At 38.0% G+C, this 14,857-nt stretch overlaps 1 protein-coding gene and 1 non-coding gene across 2 annotated transcripts in view; one reads left to right on the forward strand and one right to left on the reverse strand.

Annotated features, from left to right (window-relative positions):
• Positions 1-14,857, forward strand: part of ZPLD1 (zona pellucida like domain containing 1) — a 421,436-nt gene that overhangs the window by 296,922 nt on the left and 109,657 nt on the right. The window lies entirely within an intron of this gene.
• TRNAW-CCA lies at positions 4,156-4,227 on the reverse strand. Its single transcript has one exon. It is a non-coding gene; the product is annotated as a tRNA-Trp (tRNA).

Genomic DNA, 14,857 nt, shown 5'->3' on the forward strand with positions numbered 1-14,857 from the left:
TAAACTATAACTTCCATAGTCAGTTTGATTTTTAGTCTATTCGGATTTATCTATATCAGGAATTTTTAAAAGTAAAAGAAAATGTTTAAACTTAAAACCTTAATTCAAGCTACCCAAGAAATAACAATTCTATCTATACTGTTGCTCCTTGGTAACCGCAGGAGATTGGTTCCAGGGGCTCCCTCCATCACCAAATTCTGTAGATGCTCAAGTTCCTTCTGTGAAATGGTGCAGTATTTGCATATAATTGATGCACACCTTCCATATATTTAAAATCATCTCTAGATTACTTACAATACCTAAATCAATGTAAAGGCTGTGTAAATAGTTGCTGGTATGCAGCAAATTCAAGTTTTGCTTTTCTGAAAATTTTCTGAATTTTTCCCAAATATTTTTAATTCAGAATTGGTTGAATCCACAGATCCATGGATATGAAGAGCTGACTACACAGATCACCATGCATAGACAACCCACCAGCAAGATCCAATATACCAAATCTTTAGTCAAGAAGGGCTGTGAGTAGGTCTATCAGTACCATCTTTCTGGATTCCATATATATGCATTACTATATGATATTTGTTTTTCTGACGGACTTCACTCTGTATAATAGGCTGTAGGTTCATCTACCTCATTAGAACTGAGTCAAATGCATTCATTTTTATGGCTGAGTAATATGCCACTGTGTATAGTTACCACATGTGAGATGTGAGAGTTGAACCATAAAGAAAGCTGAGCACCCAAGGAATTGATGCTTTTGAACTGTGGTGTTGTAGAAGACTCTTGAGAGTCCCTTGGGCTGCAAGGAGATCAAACCAGTCCATCCTAAAGGAAATCAGTCCTGAATATTCATTGGAATGACTGATGCTGAAGCTGACGCTCCAATACTTGGGCCACCTGATGCGAAGAACTGACTCATTGGAAAAGTCCCTGATGATGGGAAAGATTGAATGTAGGAGAAGGGGATGACAGAGGATGAGATGGTTGGATGGCATCACTGACTCAATGGTCATGAGTTTGAGCAAGCTCCAGGAGTTGTGATGGACAGGGAAGTCCAGTGTGCTGCAATCCACAGGGTAATAAAAAGTTGGACATAACTGAGCTACTGAACTGAGCTGATAGGTACCACAACTTCTTTATCCATTCATCTGTTGATGGACATCTAGGTTGCTTCCATGTCCTAGCTATTGTAAGTAGTGCTGCATTGAACATTGGGGTACACATGTTTTCTTCAATTATGATTTTCTCAGGGCATATGCCCAGTAGTGGGATTGCTGGACCATATTGTAATTTTATTCCTAGTTCTTTAAGGAATCTCCAGACTGTTCTCCACAGTGGCTGTATCAACTTGCATTTCCACCAACAGTACGAGAGGGTTTCCTTTGATGAACCTATTTGTAGGGCAGTAATGGAGACACAGACATAGAGAAAAGACTTGTGCACACATTGGGGTAAGTAGAGGGTGGGATGAATTGAAAGAATGAAACATATACATTACCGTATGTAATAAAATAGATAGTCAGTGGGAATTTGTTGTATTTTGCAGGACGCTGAAATCAGTTGCTCTGTGACAACTTAGAGAGGTAGGATGGGGTGGGAGGTGGGAGGGAGGTTCAAGCAGGAGGGGACATATGTACACCTGTGGCTGATTCATGTTGTTCTATGGTAGAAACCACACCACAACATTGTAAAGCAATTATCTTCCAATTAAAAATAAATGAAAAAAAAAAGGGGCTGTGGACAGGAGGGTAGAACTAGTGGTATGTTACTGGTGTGACTTTTTCTTTTCTTTTTTTTTAAATTTTTTATTTTATTTATTTATTTATTTTTATTAGTTGGAGGCTAATTACTTCACAACATTTCAGTGGGTTTTGTCATACATTGATATGAATCAGCCATAGATTTACACGTATTCCCCATCCCGATCCCCACTCCCACTTCCCTCTCCACCCGATTCCTCTGGGTCTTCCCAGTGCACTGGGCCCGAGCACTTGTCTCATGCATCCCACCTGGGCTGGTGATCTGTTTCACCATAGATAGTATACATGCTGTTCTTTCGAAACATCCCACCCTCACCTTCTCCCACAGAGTTCAAAAGTCTGTTCTGTGACTTTTTCTTGCCGCAAAACTTAATTACAGGAAAAGATTTTATAGAGGGTTTGTGTAAAGTAGTTGCCTACTTTTAGACTTGTTTGGCCACAGTTTTCAAAATGATAAACTACAAAATACAAGTTTTTGTTTTGCTGAAAACTCATGTTTCTTGGTGGAACTCATGTTTTTGATAGAAATTTGTAAACAACATGTATTCTGGAATGTACATTTTAAGCTTGTACAAATGAGAATGAATATTGCCTCTTAAAATTTGTCAGGGGATTACAAACATTTATAACTATTTCATTATTACTCAACACATTGCTGTAAGCCTCATTAATTATGTCTTTCAGGAAATTTCCTGTTGAAAATCTTTAATGAAGGTTATTCTTACTCAGGTGAGTTCCACGCTTCTGAAGAGGTCAGAAGGGATTTAAACTAAATCTGCTAGTTAAATTGACGATCACGATGGACCATATCATTTATGTTGATGAGCCTTGTGTTTTCTATAATTTGTAAAGTTATACTAAAAAATTACCAAATTTTTTTGTTCGAACTAAATTTGTGTTCGAACTTGAATTCAAACACAAATTTGAGTAACAACAATGCTTACTGAAATAAGTGGTTAGTTCTCAAATATATGAACTTTTCTGAAGAAGAGCACTCATTGGAAACCCTGTTTTAATGTGTTTGTTAAGTTTTCTTTACTTAAAAATAACTCAGCAGGAGATCAAAAGCTAGGCATTGAGCTGAGTGTGTCTAATTTTACCTTTCAAATTTCCCGCAGCCTAGAAATAGAGATCTCTTGCTTAAGGATGGTGTCTATCTCCTGGATTAATTTATTTTACCCTGGAGACAAATATTAGAAAGCAACAGCTTTTGTGCTTACAGTTACTAAACCACAGCTCAAATTAAAAGTAGTATTATTAGTGTACCAAAAATGATGCAGGATGGGGAATTGCTTCATGACAGTAAAGCTCATCTTCTGTTAAAAAAAAAAAAAAAAAAAAGGACACAAAGTGTTTTTTACTTCCCAGGAAAGGAAGTAAGGTTTATTCTGTACTGAAAATAAATTAGAAAAATATTGCTGCTTCCAAACTCTAGGTAGGAATTGAAACCCTTTAATAATACGTATTTAAAATGTTTACCCTTTTAAAAATTCTAAAGTTTCTTCTTCTTTTTTTTTTTTTAAAGAGCAGTAGAGCTAGAATAGGACTTCCCTGGTGGCTCAGACGGTAAAGTGTCTGCCTACAACGCGGGAGACCCGGGTTCGATCACTGGGTCGGGAAGACCCTCTGGAGAAGGAAATGGCAACCCACTCCAGTACTGTTGCCTGGAAAATCCCATGGACGGAGGAGCGTGGTAGGCTAGAGTCCATGGAGCTAGAATATCCTAAATCACACAGATTGAGGGACAACACCAGCATCAAAGTAACAGACACGAATTGGTATTTCTGTGGATGAATACATGCCTGTTTTTTGCAGAAAGTACAGAAATGCTCAGATTCTTCACTCAGATGTGTCGGGTTTCCCAATAGGTTGCTTCATATGAGTTCTGGGAACAGTGCTCTTGGTCACTCTGAGGGTACTCGCTGTGGGTGCCCCACTCAGCACTGGCTTGGCCTGTTGTGGAAGGGCTCCTGTGGGATCTAGAACAAAAAGCAGCATCGAGACCAGTCAAGTCTGGGAAAGACCCCTCTGCTGTCGGGAGAGACCATGCATGTCTTGGAGGAATCTGCTGACCCTGATATTGCTCATACCATGAACTTTCTCATGGAGATCTAGCTAGGGGAAAGAAAGTTCATGTTTTATTCCCTCTGTAGCATATCCCATTCGAAGACTGGAGCAAGAGCCCAGAGACTGGACTGATGAGGAATTCAGTAAGAAATTTGCAGTGCTCAGCATCACCTCACCATCCTTATTCTAGCCCAGTGAAAGAAAGTGAAGTCACTCAGTTGTGTCCAACTCTTTGTGATCCTGTGGACTGTAGCCTACCAGGCTCCTCCGTCCATGGGATTCTCCAGGCAAGAATACTGGAGTGGGTTACCATTTCCTTCTCCAGGGGATCTTCCCAACCCAGGGATCGAACCTGGGTCTCCTGCATTGGAGGCAGACGCTTTAACCTCTGAGCCACCAGGGAAGCCACTCTAGCCCAGTAGTTCTGTACCAAATTTGTGGGACCAACATTCTTATTTCTAATGATCAGTTCCGTTTTTGTCCTGCAAGTGATTCTCAGCTTCCTAGGCAAATAACCCTTAGCTGTTCTGAGCCACCAGTTATCCAGAGCAGACTTACTCAATTGTCTGGTGGATAAAACTTACCTAATCCCACACATGTTAAGATCCTGATACGGAGTTTCAGTAAATGCATGCATGCTAAGTTGCTTCAGTCGTGACTGAGTCTTTGTGACCCTATGGCTCCTCTGTCCATGGGATTTTTCAGGCAAGAATACTGGAGTGGCTTGCAATGCCCTCCTCCAGCATGTCTTCTCTTATGTCTTCTGCTTTGGCAGGCAGGTTCTGAACCACTAGCACCACCTGAGCTAACTCTTTACTTCAGTTTAGTTCAGTTCGGTCGGTCAGGTGTGTCCGACTCTTCGCGACCTGATGGACACAAGGCCTCCCTGTCCATCACCAGCTCCCGGATCTACTCAAACTCATCTCCATTGAGTCAGTGATGCCATCCAACCATCTCCTCCTCTGTCGCCCCCTTCTCCTACCACCTTCAATCTTTCCCAGCATCAGGGTCTTTTCAAAGGAGTCAGCTGTTTGCACCAGGTGGCCAAAGTATTGGAGTTTCAGATTCAACATCAGTCCTTCCAACGAACACCCAGGACTGATTTCCTTTAGGATGGACTGGTTGGATCTCCTTGCAGTCTAAGGGACTCTCAAGAGTCTTCTCCAACACCACAGTTCAAAAGCATCAATTCTTCGGTGCTCAGCTTTCTGTATGGCTCAACTCTCACATCCATACCTGACTACTGGAAAACCCATAGCCTTGACTAGACAGACCTTTGTTGACAAAGTAATGTCTCTGCTTTTTAATATGCTGTCTAGGTTGGTCATAACTTTTCTTCCAAGGAGCAAGCATCTTTTAATTTCATGGTTGCCGTCACTATCTGCAGTTATTTTGGAGCCCCCCAAAATAAAGTCTGTCACTGTTTCCGTTGTTTCCCCATCTATTTGCCATGAAGCGATGGGACCAGTTGCTGTGATCCTAGTTTTCTGAATGTTGAGGTTTAAGCCAACTTTTTCACTCTCCTCTTTCACTTTCATCAAGAGGCTCTTTAGTTCTTCTTCACTTTCTGCCATAAGCGTGGTGTCATCTGCATGTCTGAGTCTCATGATGCACTCTGCATATAAGTTAAATAGGCAGGGTGACAATATACAGCCTTGACGTACTCCTTTCCTGATTTAGAATGAATCTGTTGTTCCATGTCCAGTTCTAACTGTTCCTTCCTGACCTGCATACATATTTCCCAAGAGGCAGGCACTTAAGAATATGTCAGAGCAATTTTAAATCATAATAACTATTATAGTAACAAATTGCTAACATTTACTAAAGTCCTCTTGTCACACATTGTTCTACATTTGGTTTTATATTGATTAATTCTTTTAATCTTCAGAATACCCCTTTAAGATAGATACAATTATTTCTCCCATTTTATTGTGAGAACAGGGACACAGGGAAGTTAGGTAACACCCCGAGGTCACTCCCATGGAATTCAGATGACAAGAAGGGGAAAGAAAGTGGAGTTTTGCATTCATTATTTTTTTTTCTGTATTCCGCATTTAAAAATTGATTAAATGGAATTAAAGAATATTTCTCTGGAATTCACTAGTAAGTCCCACCGTAGCAAGGGTCATGCCTCTTTTCTCGATATATAGAATCTCTGGTGACTGGTACACAAAAGACAGTCAATAAATAGTCAGTGAATGAATGAATGATCTAAAAAAACCTTTCCGTTTCTTTTTCTTATGTATCCCTCATCCTTTTTCTTGCCTTTCCAAATTCTTTGTTTATTTTAATTTACACTAAACATGAACATAAAGTTGCTCAGTTGTGTCCGACTCTTTGCAACCCCATGGACTGTAGCCCGTCAGGCTCCTCTGTCCATGGGAATCCTCCAGGCAAGAATACTGGAGTGGGTTGCCATTTCCTTCTCCAGGAGATCTTCCTGACCCAAACTTGGGTCTCCCGCATTGCAGGCAGACTCTTTATCCTCTACGCCACCAGGGAAGACACACTAAAGAATTACTAAATAGTGTCTAGATCAGTGGGTTGATGACACTCCTTGTCAATAACTTAATAGCTTTTGTTGGCTGTAATTGCTAACAGAAGAATTGGGGCTGGTTTGGAAGGTGAATGAATTAAGAGGCTGTTTTCCTTGTAGGATATCGTCAACAAGACTTCTCTGAGATGTGTGATGTGAAGCAAACTGAAATGCAGAGTCCATACCTGAATGGATGAGCACAGCTTTTCGTTGCTTCCATAACATCTTCACTGCTGTATACTATTTTATTAATTATTTCTAGCAATAAGAATAATTTCAAAAAAATAACCTCTGGTTTTATGTGTAAGCTGACAACACTGGTAAAGCTATTTAAATTACAGGTAATGTGTTTTGTAAATTGACTTAAAAAACTACTAAGTGAGTAATACATATGTAATTCCTCATATTTTCACACCTTTTGGCTATCTTCAACTTCTTGGTTATAAGGCATCATGCTAACCATCTTCATTAGAGGAATAATGAAATAGCTTCATTTTATGCAATGCTTTCTTTTAAGCTCTTTGATAGCATCCTGAAATTTAAAAACATCCATTCATAAATTGTTCTAATGATAGGACCTTGATCAATTCACTTGAACTTAATGTACCTTCTTCTCCATTTGCAAATGAAAGGCTAATCTTGACCTAGTTTTCAGAGGAGCCACTAAAAATGATTAATTGAGCCTTCCTTATAGAGTACTTTAAAAATATATAATTGTTCTGCATATAGGAAAAACCTATCACAATTTTTGAAAAGATGTTTAAAAATAGGTGGGAAATCCGATTCAAATAGGGACTTGCTAATGCTGAATAAGACAGAAAAACATATTTTTGTCAGTCAGTTTTACTAGATTTTAAGTAAAGCTTATTTAATTATGAAAATCTATTTAATCAGTGATGGAAACATTTTAGTGAGTGTCTAATTGTAGGGAAGCTTCGCAGCACAATCGTGACGTCTTTCTGCTGTGCTCAGCTCGAGACTACCTTTAATGAAATGTGACGATGGAGCAGTTCCCTTGATTAAAGCACTTTGATAAATAAATAAGTAGCTAGACAAATTTGCCAGCTAGGGGGGAAAAGGAGCAAATGGGGCTGTAAATCCTGAAAGAATAGTATTATCGTTTCAAAAAACTTTTTATGGTTTATTTAAATTGTGCTTCTCTAGTTACAATAGTTTGTAACATTCCATTGTGTTTAATAGCATTTGCTTTGATTGTATCATTATCATAGTTAACAAGTTGCTCTAATACCTACCTTACAGTATCTTTTCAATAATGTGAAAGATAATTGAAGCTGTTTCCTTTTCTATCCCTATTAAGAGGCCAAAGCAGTCAGAATCTGGAGAAGATTCATTTCTAGAAAATTTATATTTTATAGTCCCTGATCTATTTATAACATTTCAGATTTATGTATGTACAGTTAAATTTTGCACAGTCACCCATTCTGATTGCCCTCTCACAAATTTTAATATTCTCATTCAGTGTGGGCATCAGAGAGACATTTTTCCACTTTTGTTCTTGGTTAGATCCACAGCATTGAAGAGAAAAGTTTTGAAAGATTTCAATCTTCTTATATACCAGAATTTGGGGGAAACCTCTGATCTTACCCTGCTCTCTACTTCACCAGCTCTGATTTCAGATAGTACAGACGGGGAAGATTCTTACCTTCTCTCTGCTTTGCATGGGCCCCTGGATCTTATGTAGCTCTCCTAGTTTGATATGAGAGTGAATGAAACTGTCATTATAGCAGGAGTCAAGCAGGAGCTCACAACCAATTGTGTGAATGTTTTGCTTCTGCTGAACTTTGTCTTTGCTCATGCATCTTTTAGAGTCTAGGAGTGTGTGTGTGTGTGTGTGTGTGTGTGTGTGTGTGTGTGTGAGTGAACAGGTAAGAGATATAGCTGTCTAATCTAATAATACAATAATCACAACCAGATATGACATCTTTCATCAGTTCTCTGGCAGTAACTGCAGTTCCTGTGGAAAGAAAAAGTGTTGTGGTACAGTAGAAAAAATATAGGCTTTGTAGTGAGAAATATCTGGGTTTAAATACCAGCTCTGGATTCACAGATAGTTAGCTCTACTTTGCCTTACAAATTCTTTAAAATTATCTGAATCTGTTTTCTCATCTGTAAATTGAGAACAATAATATGAACCATATAGAGTTATTATTAGTATTTACTAAGTAAAGTATGATATGAAAATTGTTTTTAATACATGTTTTTAATAAATGTGAATTTTTTTCTGTTCCTAAGTACTTTAGTGAAGTGGCTTACCACAAAACACAGAAATGTAATAAACATTTGAATCATAACTTTCAAAATACAAATAATAAAAGTAAATCAATTAGGATAACCAATGCCTAATGTTGTTTATTGTGATTAATTATAATACTTAATTCTCAGATTCTTGATGGGTGGGGTAGCAAGATAAGCATAGTAGGTTATACTATTGTCAATATTTGAGAAAAGAAAATAGAACTCACCTAGTTTTTCTATAGTTGCATTTTTAATACTAAATACCGAGTATCTTTATCTGTATCTCTGATTTCATTAAAATTTTAATTAAAAGTTAATTGCATATTCAATAGAGAAGAGGGAGCATCATCAAGTAATGGAGGGATATTTGTCTGCTATAGGTGAGGTCATCTTTCCATTAACAAATGAAAGGAATCTTGCTAGAACACTCTTGCAAGATTTCAAATGGAGATTATTCTATGGTAGAAATGCTGGAAAATGAAAAGCTGACTAAATGGAGGACTAAGAAGATAATGGGTTTCTCTAGTGTCTCAGTGGTAAAGAATCTGCCTGCTAATGCAGGAGATGTGGATTTGATCCCTGGGCTGGGAAGATTCCCAAGGAGATAGAAAAGCCTACCCACTTAATTATTTTTGTCTGGGAAATTCCATGGACAATGGAGCCTGGCGGGCTATCGTTCAAGGGGTCACAAAAAAGTTGGACACAAGTTAGTGACTAAATAACTACAGTGAGATAATGGCTGCTACATTTTTTTTTTTTTTTTTCAGATCTGCAAATTCAGGAGCATGAATTGGTGTTTTCTTGCTCCCGTTTCTTCATTAGTCACTGCACCCATGTAGACATTTTCCAATGGTTCCTGAAGTTGCCCAGTTGTCTCCTCATTGATCCAATGATAATTCTCTATCGATACTACCTCTCTTCTAACCAACATACACGTATTTCTCTTCCCAAAACTAATTGTTCTCATTGGTTAAGAAGTCCTCCTCCCTTGAAAAGTGTGAGGACTTGATGTTTTAAAGCTTTCATGAGACAGAACAGACTTTTGGACTCTGTGGGAGAAGGTGAGGGTGGGATGTTTCGAGAGAACAGCGTGTATATTATCTATGGTGAAACAGACCACCGGCCCAAGTGGGATGCATGAGACAGGTGCTCGGGCCAGGTGCACTGGGAGGACCCAGGGGAATCGGGTGGGGGGGGGAGGTGGGAGGGGGGATCGGGATGGGGAATACATGTAACTCCATGGCTGATTCATGTCAAGGTATGACAAAACCCACTGCAATGTTGCGAAGTAATTAGCCTCCAACTAATAAAAATAATTGAAAAAAAAAAGCAGAGACATTACTTTGCCAACAAAGGTCCATCTAGTCAAAGCTATGAGAGTTGGACTGTGAAGAAAGCTGAGTGCCAATAAATTGATGCTTTTGAACTGTGGTGTTGGAGAAGACTCTTAGGAGTCCCTTGGACAGCAAGGAGATCCAAGCAGTCCATCCTAAAGGAAATCAGTCCTGAATATTCACTGGAAACACTGATGCTGAAGCTGAAGCTCCAATACTTTGGCTACCTGATGCAAAGACCCTGATGCTGGGAAAGATTGGGCAAGAGGAGAAGGGGATGACAGAAGATGAGTTGGTTGGATAACATCACTGACTCAATGGACAGGAGTCTGAGCAAAATCCAGGAGATAGTGAAGGACAGTGAAGCCTGATGTGCAGTAGTCCATGGGATTGCAAAGAGTCCGACATAATTTAGTAACTGAACAACAGGAAATCTTAACACTATGTTACAGCCATGGGGTGGGTAATTTTGTGTGTCAGTTTGACTTAATCTCAGGTTGACTTGATTAAACCTCATTCTGGATGTGTCTGTAACAGTGTTCAAGATGAACTGAACATTTCAACTGGTAGACTGTGTAAAGTGATTGCTCTCCTAGTGTGAGTGGGCCTCATCCAACCTTATGGAAGCTTGAGATTCCATCTCTCTGCCTGTTTTTAAGCTGGAACATTAATCTTCTTCTGCCATTGGACTAGAAGTACACCACTGGCCGAACTTCTCAGCCTTCATAATCACATGAGTATCTCTGTCTATCTGTCTCTCTCTGTATATATGCATATAAACCATTGTATTGTTTCTGTTACCATGGTGAATCCTAATACAAGATATTCTTTTCAGAAGAATATATTTTTTTCAATATGATTTCTTTATTTTTGCTATCATAAGTGCCTTGCAATGTTCTCTGAAGTTGTGGTCTAAGGTTAATAAACTTGAAATCTTTGACATCCTCCGAAAAAAAAAAATAAAGCTTTCATAAGTTATAATTTTAATAGAAAGGAAAGGTGTAATGTTTCCAAATTCCTGACATATTAATCTTTGGGATTTGCCAATGAGAAGCTGAAAATCTTTGAAATTCTACAAATAGTAAATGATTCTTAAAATATATTTATGGATTTCTAAGAAAATTACTACAAACAGAAAGAAAATGTTAAATTTAGTACCATTTATAATATGCGATGCTGCATATTGAAACACTGGTAAACACCAGTGAAGAATACTAGGTTACCTTGAAATAGTGTAATATTCTTAATCCTAGCAAAGCTAATGTCACTCACTATATAGGATCGTGTGCCAAATTTGCTAATGTAAGGACCTGTTTTGCTTCCAAAACTTATTATTTCTTAGAACATTATTCATAGGATTCATTTAAATTATACTATACATGTAAATTGATTAATAGTTATTTTATTTGCAAGCATGATTCACTGTTAGTAGCAAGCAGGGCTATCACACACTTAGAACATGGTCATAGCCACAAACAATATTACCTATTAGACCAGAAAATCTCTCTCCTCCTGCTCCTGTTCCCAGAAATGTCGACCTCAGCTTCCAAGTTCCCTATTATTGTTTTCTGCTACCACTGTTAGGATTAGTTTTCTTTGAATCAGTGTTGTCTCTATGTTGATTACTATGTTTTGTTTCTTACAACAGAATTGTAATAACTTTTCCCATTTTCTCCATTTCTCAACTGAGCTTTCTTCTAATCCCAGAGAAACAAATAAATTACTTCAGCAAATCTGGGAAAGAATTCCTTATGGAAACAATGAGATAGCCCCTTTTTAGCATAGTTGTTTTCTACCTTGATGGCACTTTAAATTCACTTGGATGCTATTTTAGAAATACACATGACTGAGTAGTGGATTCCAGGGAGTTGGTTTAATAAAGTATATTTTTTAAAATACTGTTGATTCTGTTGTGTAGCCAAAGATCCCCAAGGAACTGCCCAATAAGTTACTCCTCATTCTACTATTCTATGGATACACCTGTAAGTATTTTTCATTCCTTCATTGTAGATAAATTTATTTTTATAATCCCTGAAATAGTTTGTAAAATTCTTGAAGAAAAGTATATTTACTGCTGGGAACTTATTTTTGGTCATCAATTTCAAAACCTAAGAGGTCGCCTGTGTCATTCTAGGTACTTTAGAAATAAATTGGATAAAATGATATCTAAAAATATTGTGTAGGTCTCACAACCTCAAAACTAGCCTTTAGAAGTAAAAGGGTATGTGGGAGAAAAGTTGAAACCCTAATACTTAAAAAGTTAATGTATTAAATGTTTATATTTTCTTATTACATTTAGATGGTTATAAGTATTTAACTGATCCCATATTTTTAGTTGTTAAGGAAGACGTAAGTTCAGTTCAGCTGCTACGTTGTATCTGACTGCAACCCCATGGACTGCGGTAAGCCAGGCTTCCCTGTTTATCACCAACTCCCAGAGCTTGCTCAAACTCATGTCCATCGAGTTGATGATACCATCCAACCATCTCACCCTCTGTTGTCCCCTTCTCCCCCTGCCTTCAATCTTTCCCAGCATCAGGGTCTTTTCTAATGAGTCAGTTCTTCGCATCAGGTGACCAGAGTATTGGAGTTTCAGCTTCAGCATCAGTCCTTCCAATGAATATTCAGGACTGATTTCCTTTAGGATGGAGTGGTTTGATCTCCTTGCAGAAATACACATGTCTATTTAAAAATGAAGTTATGCAGAACTACTTATAATGAAAATAATACTTATTCTAATTTCCCTTTCCAGAAATATCTATGTTTGATTCTTTCAGCTGTTTGTCCCAGTTGTCATCTTAGCATTTCTAAACAGTATAATTATTCTGTCATTTCTTGATAAATTATTTTTTTGATGTCTTCTGTTTATTTTCTGCCATGATAGCGAGGATATGGCCATTTACTCTCCCCCAATATTTTCTCCATCTATCTGTTAAATTACATTATTATTTTTCAATCTTCTACTGGCTACTTTTCTAATTTTAATTTACATCACTTTTTCTCCCACATTACCTGTGAGCTGTATCTCTTGACTCCTGACTTTACAAGATGAGGATATTAACACCCATGCCATTCTCTTCAGCTCTCCCATGTCTTACAATTTCTGTCACTTTAATTTCTGCATCATCAGAGTTGATGTAAGCATATTCCATTTTATAACATATATATTTTCTGTTTGACTATAGATTACAAAATTTGATAGCTAATATACATTTTCACATTATTCTGACTATCAGTTCAGTTCAGTTGCTCAGCCGTGTCTGACTCTTTGCGACCCCATGAATTGCAGCACGCCAGGCCTCCCCGTCCATCACCAACTCCCGGAGTTTACTCAGACTCATGCCCATCGAGTCGGTGATGCCATCCAGCCATCTCCTCCTCTGTCGCCCCCTTCTCCTCCTACCCACAATCCCTCCCAGCATCAGGGTCTTTTCCAATGAGTCAACTCTTCACATGAGGTGGCCAAAGTATTGGAGTTTCAGCTTCAGCATCAGTCCTTCCAATGAACACCCAGGACTGATCTCCTTTAGGATGGACTGGTTGGATCTCCTTGCAGTCCAAGGGACTCTCAAGAGTCTTCTCCAACACCACAGTTCAAAAGCATCAATTTTTCGGCACTCAGCTTTCTTCACAGTCCAACTCTCACATCCATACATGACCACTGGAAAAACCATAGCCTTGACTAGACGGACCTTTGTTGGCAAAGTAATGTCTCTGCTTTTTAATATGCTATCTAGGTTGGTCATGACTTTCTTTCCAAGGAGTAAGCGTCTTTTAATTTCATGGCTGCAGTCACCATCTGCAGTGATTTTGGAGCCCAAAAAAATGAAGTCTGACACTGTTTCCACTGTCTCCCCATCTATTTCCCATGAGGTGATGGGACCAGATCCCATGATCTTAGTTTTCCGAATGTTAAACTTTAAGCCAACTTTTTCACTCTCCTCTTTCACTTTCATCAAGAAGCTTTTTAGTTCCTTTTCACTCTCTGCCATAAGGGTGGTGTCATCTGCATATCTGAGGTTATTGATATTTCCCCTGGCAATCTTGATTCCAGCTTGTGCTTCTTCTAGCCCAGCATTTCTCATGATGGACTCAAGAATAGTAAATGGAAGAGCCTATCAGGCTTTTGTGTATCAAAATGTTCTGCTTCCATATCTTTATTGTTTCCTTTTGTATCTTGTCATCATTTAAAAAAAAACTAAGTCCCTGAATCTTGCCCTTGTCTTATCATTTGGAATTCCCATTTGAAAATTGTTCATATTTGATCCCTTCTTTATCCCCTTTCTCAGACACCACCACCTTCAGTCACTAGCTGTTCTAACAATCTTACCTAAATATTGACTCAAAGCTGTAATTTTGAGATTTCCAACTAGGTTAAGAATTGCTTTCTTTCAAATTTTGAAGGTGTTAGTATATCAGTTTCTAGCATGTAGTATTGATGATAAGTCTTCTGCTGGTAATTTTCTTTTATCTGTAGGTAAATTTTAATCCCCCCCCGAAACTTTTTAAATTTTTCTCTTTATCCAAGGAGAACCCCACAATTTAACAGTAAAGTGTCTAGATGTATTTTTCCATTTATTATGTCAAGCACTTAGGTACTGTTTCAATCCTGAGATCATGTCCTTTATTTCTGAGAAATTCTCATTCATTTTTCCTTTGATGATTTTCTTATCTATGTCCACTCTGGTCTAAGCATGTGAATTCCAGTTGATTAGTTGTTGGACTTTCTAGATGATACATTGATATACTCTTCATATTGTTTATATTTTCTCATTTTTCTATTTTTTTTACTAGTTTTTTGGTAATATTTAAATATTTATCTTTTGGTGATTTTTATTAAATTTTTAAGCTATTATTTTTTTTTAATTTCAAGAGACATAGATTTCCACCCCCAACATCAGTACATC

The sequence above is a fragment of the Cervus canadensis genome, chromosome 27 (assembly GCF_019320065.1).
Source record: "Cervus canadensis isolate Bull #8, Minnesota chromosome 27, ASM1932006v1, whole genome shotgun sequence".
Taxonomy (NCBI): domain Eukaryota; kingdom Metazoa; phylum Chordata; class Mammalia; order Artiodactyla; family Cervidae; genus Cervus; species Cervus canadensis.